Here is a 9,797-nt window from a genome sequence, read left to right on the forward strand (position 1 = left end):
GAGGGGGAGTTGAAGTGGTGAGCCATTGGGGCAGTGGGGTTGGTTGGTGCAGGTGTCCTGGATTGGAAGTGCTCTGCGAGTAGGCATCCTGTCTCCCCATTGTAGAGGAGACCTCATCTGGAACAGCGGTACAATAAATGATGTGTGAAAGTGCAGGTAAAACTCTGATGGAAGTGGAAGGCTCCTTTGGGGCCTTGGATGGAAGTGAGGGGGAGATGTGGGCACAGGTTTTGCAATTTCTATGGTGGCATGGGAAAGTGCCAGGAGGGGAGGGTGGATTGGTGGGGGCGTGTGACCCTGACGAGATAGTTGCAGAGGCAAAGGTGTTTACGGAAAGTAGATAGGGCTGGGGAGGTAAATATATACCTGGTGGTGGGGTCCATTTGTAGGTGGCAGAAATAGTAGGGATGATACAATGTATATGGAGGTTAGTGGGATGGAAGGTGAGGACTGGGGTGTTCTATCCCTGTTGCGGTTGAAGGAGTGGGGTTCGAGGGTGGAGGTGCAGGAAGTGGATGAGATGCACTGGAGGGCATCTTCAACCACATGGGAGGGGAAATTGCGGTCTTTAAAGAAGGAGGCCATCTGGTGTGTTTTGTGGTGAGACTGGTCCTCCTGGGAGCAGATGCAACGGAGGCGGAGGAATTGGGAATAAGGGATAGCATTTTTGCGGGCGGCAGGGTGGGAGAAGGTGTAGCGTAGGTAACAGTGGAAGTTGGTGGATTTGTAGAAAACGTCAGTGTTGAGTTGGCCACCATTGATGGAAATGGAGAGGTCCAGGAAGGGGAGGACGGTGTCTGAGATAGTCCAGCAGAACGTAAGGTCAGGGTGGAATGGGTTGGTGAAGTTGATGAATTGTTCAACCTCCTCATGGGAGCAGGAGGTGGTGTTAATACAGTCATCGATATAGTGAAGGAAGAGGTGGGGAATGCTGCTAGTGTAACTATGGAAGGTGCACTGTCCCATGTAACCAACAAAGAGACAGGCATAGCTTGAGCCCATGCGGGTGCCCATGGCTACCTCTTTCATCTGGACCAGGGGGGAGCATTCAAAGGAGAAATTGAGGGTGAGGACCAGTTCAGCCAAACGACTGAGAGCTTCAGTGGAAGGGTACTGGTGGGGACATCGAGAGAGTCAGAAACTGAGGGTTTGGAGGCCCTGGTCATGGCGGATGGAGGTGTATAGGGATTGGATGTCCATGGTGAAGATGAGGTGTTGGGAGCCAGGGAAATGAAAGTCTTGGAGGAGGTGGAAAGCATGGGTGGTGACCTGAATGTATGTGGAGAGTTCCTGGACTAGGGGAGAATAGGACAGTATTAAGGTATGTGGAGATGAGTTTAGTGGGGCAGGAGCAGGCCAAGATGATGGATTGGCTGTAATAGTCAGGCTTATGGATCTTGGGTAGGTGGTCGATCCAGGCGGTGTGGGGTTCCCAAACAATGAGGTTGGAAGCTGTGGGTGGGAGATTCATTGAGGTGATGAAGTTGTGTATGGTCTGAGAGATAATGGTTTGGTGTTGAGGGGATGACGTCGTAATCGAGTAGGAGGAAGTATCTTTGAGTTGGTGCCTGGCTTCAGCGGTGTAGAGGTCAGTGCTCCAAACTACCACCGTACCCCCCTTGTCTGCTGGATTGATGGTGAGTTGGGGTTGGAGTGGAGGGCTGTGCATTGTGAGAGTGAGAGGTTGGAGTGGTTGATGGGGGCTGGACAGGTTGAGGTGGTTAATGTCCTTGTGGCAGTTGGAAATAAATAGATTGAAGGCAGGTAACGGACCGGCACGAGGTGTCCAGGTGGATGGGGTGTGTTGGAGGCAGAAGAAGGGGGCGGCACGGTGGCACAGTGGTTAGCACTGCTGCCTCACAGCGCTAGAGACCCGGGTTCAATTCCCACCTCAGGCGACTGACTGTGTGGAGTTTGCACATTCTCCCCGTGTCTGTGTGGGTTTCTTCCAGGTGCTCCAGTTTCCTCCCACAGTCCAAAGATGAGCAGGCCAGGTGAATTGGCCATGCTAAATTGCCCGTAGTGTTAGGTAAGGGGTAAGTGTAGGGGTATGGGTGGGTTTCGCTTCGGCGGGTTGGTGTGGACTTTTCCACACTGTAACTAATCTAATCTAACCTGCAAGGGGTCCTTGGAGGGTAGCCGGGAATCTTGGTGGAAAAAGTAAGCCGGGAGGCGGAGGCAGGGGAAGAAGTGTTCGATGTCACAGCGGGTATTGAATTCATTGATCCGTGGATGCTGTATTGGCCAGTTCTAGAAAATGAACTAATGTGGCATGTTTAATCCATAATTATCTTGCAAAACATAAAGATCAACAGAAATAATTTCCACAAGGCTTCTTTTGAATTCCTGAGTTGATCAGAATATCCTGAAGAAATGATGTGAGTGATCAATTATGTTATTTCTCCAGATTTTCTGCCAAATGGAGTGATATGAAGAATATCCCGGATATTATAAGTTGTAGTGTTTTTTCTGAGATTTGAGATAGAAGTGATTTTGACATCTTCAAGAAATTAACTGAGTTTAAACTGAATCAACTGATTCCTGGGCAGAAAGAACTATCATATGTGATAAAAAATGTCTGAAATTAAAAATCCACAAAATCATTGTAGTTTGTCATTAAAAAAAATCACCTAATGTTGTTTATTAAGACGGAACTTGTCATTTTAATCTGTTCCGGCCTACATATGACTCCAGACCTACAGCAATATCCTTAACTCTTAACTGTCCTCTGAAATAGCCTAACAAGTCAACAACCTCCCCACCTTGTCCACTTCACTGATGAATTCATACTCCTTACTGTAGTGGAGGACACAATGGATGGGCTCAGCAATGTCCTCACATTGCTGGCTTGGCAGCACCACTCTTGACAAAATTGGTTGAGTATTAAAGGACAAAGCTGCAAGACTGAGTCTGCATCAGATGGTGATGGAACGAACATACTTGACCTCAGCTTCACCAATCTATCTTGCACAGATGCACTTATACATGACAGTAATGGTAATAACGAACAGAGCATAACATTTATAGAAATAAAATCCTGTCTTTACATTGGGAGTATCTTACATTGTGCTGTGAGACACTGTCGCTAGATGTGGCACTAAATAGGTTAGACTTTGAACAGATCTAGCAATTCAGACTGGGCATTTATACAGCACGTGGCTGCATTCTGCAACATCATGATGTCAAATCAAAAACCAACCACATAGAACATAAAACAGTACGTCACAGGAATGGGCCCACTGGCCCACGATGTTATGCCAAACATGATGCCAAATTAAATTAATCCATTCTGTCTGCCTTGGTCCATATCGCTTTAGTCCTTGCATATTCATATGCTTATATAAAAGTGCCTTAAACACCCCTATTGTATCTGCCTCTACCACCATCCTGGCAGCGTTCTTCAGACTTCTACCACTCTGTGTAAAAAAAATTGCCCCTCGCATTTTCTTTGAACTTTCTCTTTCTCACCTTAATTACACAGCCCCTTATATTTGACATTCCAACTCTGGGAAAAAAATTCTGATCATCAACCTTATCTATGCATCTCATAATTTTATAGACTTCTATCATGTCTCTCCTCAGCTTCCGCCACTCCAGAGAAAACAACTCAAGTTTTTTAGTCTCTCCTTATAACTCATACTAGGCAAAAGTGAGAACTGCAGATGCTGGAAACCAGAGTTTAGATCAGAGTAGTGCTGGAAAAGCACAGTAGGTCAGGCAGGATCCGAGGAACAGGAAACTCGACGTTTCAAGCAAAAGACCTTCATCAGGAATTCCATTGATTTTCCTACTCCTTGATCTTCCCAGCTGCCTGACCTGCTGTGCTTTTCCAGCACCACTCTCATCTAATCTTATAGCTCACACTGTCTAATCCAGCCAGCATCCTGATAAACCTCTTCTGCATCCTTTCCAAAGTCTCCACATTCTTCTAGTAATATGGCAACATAAATGAACCCTGGTTCAATGACTTAATTTGATATGATTTGATTTATTATTATCAAAAGTACTGAGACACAGTGAAAAGTATTGTTTTGCATGCTAACCTGACAAATAATACCTTACATAAGTAAATCAGGGTAATAGAAGAGTATGCAAAATATTGTGACTGTCTGTGTAAGGTTTATACATTCTCCCCGTGTCTGTGTGGGTTTCCTCCAGGTGCTCTGGTTTCCTCACACAGTCTAAAGATGTGCCAGTTAGATAAATTGGACATGCTAAATTGTCCATAGTGCTCAGGGATGTGTAGGCTTAGGTGCATAAGTCAGGGGAAATGTAGAGTATTAGGGGTAGGGGAATGGGTCTGGGTGTAATTCAATGATAGTTAAGATTGCAGGAGGGCATGCCAGGAGCAGCAGCAGACACACCAAAAATGTTGTGTCAACCTGATGAAGCTACGACACAGGACTATGTGTAAGCCTTTGTGGGCGGCACGGTGGCACAGTGGTTAGCACTGCTGCCTCACAGCGCCTGAGACCTGGGTTCAATTCCCGACTCAGGCGACTGACTGTGTGGAGTTTGCACGTTCTCCCCGTGTCAGCGTGGGTTTCCTCTGGGTGCTCCGGTTTCCTCCCACAGTCCAAAGATGTGCAGGTCAGGTGAATTGGCCATGCTAAATTGCCCATAGTGTTAGGTAAGGGGTAAATGTAGGGGTATGGGTGGGTTTCGTTTCGGCGGGTCAGTGTGGACTTGTTGGGCCGAAGGGCCTGTTTCCACACTGTAAGTCTAATTTAAGCTAAGCAGCAAGACAGAGTTAGACGATTTCATTACCAACAGATCAGATCTAAACTCTACAGTCCTGCTGCATCTAATTATGAATGGTGGGAGACATTAAACAATTCACTGGAAGAGAAGGATCCACAAATATCCCCATCCTCAATAATGGAAGAGCCCAGCACATCAGTGCAAAAGATAAGGCTGAAACACTCGCAGCAATTTTCAGCCGGAGGTGCCGAGTGTATGATGCAACTCAGTCCCCTATAGAGGTTCCCAGAATCTCGAATGATGTAATCCACCCAATTCGATTCATTCTAATTTTTTTTTAATCATTCATGGGATGAAGATGTCCATCCCTAATTGCCCATGTTGTTGTGGATCTGGAGTCACATATAGGCCAGATCAGGTAAAGATGGCAATTTCTTTCCCTGAAGGACATTAGTGGACCTGATGGGCTTTTTCTGACAACTGACAATGGATTCATCTCGGTGATATTAAGAAACTATTAGAGACACTGGACACTGCAAAGGCTATAGGTCCTGACAACATTTCAGCAACAGTATTGAAGACGTGTTCCAGAAACTGATGTGACCTTGGGAAAAACTGTTCATTTGAACAACATTTGCCCAGGCATGTCCTGTACTCAAAAATCCAACCCAACCAATTACTGTGAGACAGTGACATTTGCTGTTGGATACGTCACTATCTTTAGAGGGTGAACTGGCAGAGTGGTCAAAAGGGCACCAATAATTCCCCTTGCTGTTGGTCACACCAAACATTTCCAAGCTTAAAGATTTAAAAATTCGAGTTTGCAGCTTTACTAAGAATTACTGAGAAACAAAGTCGGGGTGACTGTCAAGGTGTACTTTAGTTCTTACTCAACTAATCTGACACTGGAAATTCTTCAAAGTAAAATAAATGACCTAACAGTTGTTTAGATTAGACTTACAGTGTGGAAACAGGCCCTTCGGCCCAACAAATCCACACCGACCCGCAACCCACCCATACCCCTACATTTACCCCTTACCTAACACTACGGGCAATTTAGCATGGCCAATTCACCTGACCCGCACATCTTTGGACAGTGGGAGGAAACCGGAGCACCCGGAGGAAACCCACGCAGACACGGGGAGAACATGCAAACTCCACACAGTCAGTCGCCTGAGGCGGGAATTGAACCCAGGTCTCTGGTGCTGTGAGACAGCAGTGCTAACCACTGTGCCACCGTGCCGCCCGTGTTCTGTAGCTCTTTGTAGTATTACCACAAGGACATCTCAACTTACTTTCTTTTCTGTGTTTTAATAATCTACATTTGTAGGCAAATTTACTCTCTAAAAGGGTTGCATCATTAGAGTGAACAGGCATTACAAACAACAACTTATTCCATGACATGCTAATGTCAGTTAAACTGAATTTTGATCTAATTCATCCTCAGTCAGGAATCAAGATTATTTGAGAAATGTCAGATTAATGATCAACTTCAGGAATTAGTCTTATCCCAGTTCCCTTTAGCAGGAATTGAAAGAGGTTAAGAGGTTATCTCTGAAAAATAATAAAAGGTGGTTAGAAACTGGAAAGCTGGGAGAAACCCAAATTACAAAGAATTGGTCTGTATGTTTGAACCAAGCACTGTGATTTGGAAATTATCAACTCTTTGTTGCATAGAAAAGGTAACATTTTAACTTCACTGCAGGGTCAGTGATTGCCTGCCTGTTACGAAACCCAAACAATTTTCCTTCCATTGATGATATAGGTGAAAATATACCTTACAATTTTCTGAATATTAGTCAATTAGTCAAGATTTAGAGGATAATCAAAAGAACAATAAGGAGGGAATGGCCTGGTGATATTATTACTAGACTATTAATCCAGAGACCCTGGTAATGTTACGGGGACCTAGGGTTTGAATCCCACCATAGCAGATAGTGGAATTTGAATTCAATTTAAAAAGTCTGGAATTAAGAGTCTAATGATGACCATGAAACAGTTGGCAATTGTCAGGAAAACCTATCTGACTTACTAATGTCCTTCATGGATGGAAACTGCCATTCTTACCCAATCTGGTCTCCATATGGCTCCAGGCCCATAGCAATGTGGTTAGCTCTCAACTGCCCTTTGGGCAATTGGAGAGCGTGGGCCTGGCCAGTAATGCTCACATGTTCTGAATGAATAAAACAAAATCTGAATCTGTCTGTAATTTCACCTGGGGTGCTGAGGCTATTTGCTCTGTATTTTACTGCTTCTTCCATATTCAAGGCTGGGATTGACACATTTTTAATCAGGAAGGGAATCAAAGAGAATGGGCACAAATGGAGTTGAGAATTTTCACTTCAGCCATTTAATGGCAGAACAGACATGATGGGCTGAAGGGCCTATTTCTACTTTTATTTCTTATAGTCTCACAGTCTGTCTATGATTGACTATACCCTTACAGTCACAGTGGTACAAATTCACATCACACAGCTTATTAAAACTGGTTAGAATTGACTTATGGTACATTAAGGCATAAAACGTTTCTAAGTTATAAAAAATGGAAAGATGTTTTGGTGCTCATAAGCAAAATTAAAGCTCATGCTATTAGGGGGAAATGTATTGATATGGATAGAGAACTGGTTGACGTTTGGAAGCAGAGAATTAGATAACCAGTTTCTTTTCAGAGTGGCAGGTAGTGATGAGTGGGGTACTGCAGAGTTCAGTGCTGGAACCCCAGCTGTTTACAATATCCATTAACAATTTGGACGAAGGAGTTGAATGCAATATCTCCAAATTTGCAGATGGCACTAAGCTGGGTGGCAGCGTGTGCTGAGAGGAAGATGCTAAGAGGCTGCAGGGTGACTCAGACAAGCGGCTGGGTGGGCAAATACTTGGCAAAATCAATATAATGTGGATAAATGTGAGATTATCCACTTTGGTCGCAAAAAACAGGAAGTCAGATTATTACCTGAATGGTGAAAGTTTAGGTAAAAGTGAGATGCAATGAGGCATAGGTGTCATGGTGGAATAGTCACTGAAGATTGGCATGCAGGTGCAGCAGGCGGTGTGGAAAGCTAATGGCATGCTGGCCTTCATAGTGAGAGGATTTGAGTATCAGAGTAAGGATGTCTTGCTGCAGTTATTAGGAACTTGGTGAGGCCAAACCTTGAATATTGTGCTCAGTTCTGATCTCCTAGTCTGAGGAAGGACATCCTTGCTATTGAAGGAGTCCAGTGAAGGTTCACCAGATTGATTTCCGGGATGGCAGGACTAAACATATGAAGAAAGCTTGGATCAACTCGCCTTGTACTCACTGGAATTTCGAAGAATGAGGGGGAATCTCATAGAAACTTAAAAAAATCCTGACAGGACGGAACAGGCTGGATGAGAGAAAAATGTTTCCAATGTTGGGCAGTCCAGACCTAGGGGTCACAGTCTAAGAAAAAAGGTGAGATGAGGAAGAGTTTCTTCACTCAGAGAGTTGTGAACCTGTGGAATTCTTTCCCACAGGAAGCTGTTGCGGCCAATTGTTAGATATATTCAAGACAGAGTTAGACATGGCCTTTGTGGCTAAAGGGATCAAGGGGTATGGAGAGTAAACAGGAGTGGTATATCAAATTGCATAATCAGCCATGATCATATTGAGTGGTTGTGTAGGGCTGAAGAGCTAAATGATCTACTCCTGCACCTATTTTCTATGTTTCTATTATCAGTGAGAGAATGGAATATATGATATGTATACATACGAGATTTTACTATTTCCCCAATTAGTGTTGTACATGTTAAGCTAGTTTCAGGCAAAACAGCAACAGAGTTGTTTCAGCTCAGTACCCCTTATTATTGAATGGTTGATTATGTTTCTTTGCCCACTCCATAGGAAGGAATACTGAGTTGAAGCAGTTGCAGTTCTGTTGCTGTTCTGTCTGAGGTTAGCCTAACAAGTACCTGCCAACTATCTATTGAGTGTTGTTGAAAAGTAAACTCATGCGGGCATTGATTGATATTGGATTAGTCTTTGAAATCCCCATGCTTGAGTTGCCCATCGACCTCACTGTTCAAGCTCAGACATGAAGGACGATCATTTAGTTGGAGCATTAAAGGAACAGTAGCTTGGGCAAGGAACATGGAGTTTAAGGTAGAAAGCAGCAAATGAGGAGACACAAAAGTTATCTGAAATATCAGCTTCACTTTAGACAGCAGAACTGAAGGATAGAGTAAACTACAGTTAAGAAGAAGAATTTTTAAATAATTACAAATTATATTTAAATATTGAAAATAAATAAAAAGGCAACAGTCTTACCTTACAATATGCATTGCATCCAATTCGTCCACTGGGGCAAATGCTGTAATCTATGCTGCTAATTAATGTGAATTTCCAGCTAAAACATTATCATTGAAAATTGAACTGGGCAACTAAACTACAAGGCTCTCTTCCCTTAAATTGCTTCCTTTAAAATGCAAAATTATGTTTCTATGGTAACAAAATGTTCATAGTCCAATCAAGATCCCTGCAGAAAAATTTCTCCTTTTCTGTACAATTTCAAGTTAAGGTATGTTAAAGACTATGAACTCTTGAACCTTTCAATATCTGTCTGCATCAGTGAAACAAACTGATTGGTAAACAGTCATTTCAGCTCTAACCTCAGCTTCTCACTGTAAGGTTCCCATACATTATTACAATCGTCTGAGGAGTGTTTTTAATCAGGTCAGGAAGTGGCTGAAACCTTTGCACACTCCAGAAGCTATTCTCAGTAACAGTTAGACATGTTCCCACACTCTAAACTGAAGCAAGAAAATTGCGTGTCGATATCTGCTAACTGCAATCTGTATGAAACACAAACGGACCACTTACTGATGTGAAAATGTTGATATACATTTTGATTCTTTCTGTGTACGGAATTTTGCAAACATTTTTAATCTTCAATCTGAAAAAAATTGAATGCTAATTGTTTTCTTTATTCTTTTACTTTTCCTACTTTAATATAGTCAAATAAATCTGGATATGATTGAAATTTCTGACTACTAGTGACTGCATATTGGGATCAGGTTCAGATTCTTGGAAAGAGTTGAAAGTTGTGGAAGGACATTCCTCTGGAATTTCCACTTGTTCC

At 43.2% G+C, this 9,797-nt stretch overlaps 1 long non-coding RNA gene across 1 annotated transcript in view; it reads right to left on the reverse strand.

Annotated features, from left to right (window-relative positions):
- The window catches only part of LOC132828284 (uncharacterized), an 83,075-nt gene extending 73,969 nt beyond the window's left edge, over positions 1-9,106 (reverse strand). The window contains exon 1 of the long non-coding RNA XR_009646093.1: positions 8,987-9,106. This is a non-coding gene — a long non-coding RNA (uncharacterized LOC132828284). The remainder of the gene's footprint in view (positions 1-8,986) is intronic.
- Positions 9,107-9,797: the final 691 nt, after the last annotated feature.

Source organism: Hemiscyllium ocellatum, chromosome 26, assembly GCF_020745735.1.
Source record: "Hemiscyllium ocellatum isolate sHemOce1 chromosome 26, sHemOce1.pat.X.cur, whole genome shotgun sequence".
In the NCBI taxonomy this organism is placed as follows: Eukaryota; Metazoa; Chordata; class Chondrichthyes; order Orectolobiformes; family Hemiscylliidae; genus Hemiscyllium; species Hemiscyllium ocellatum.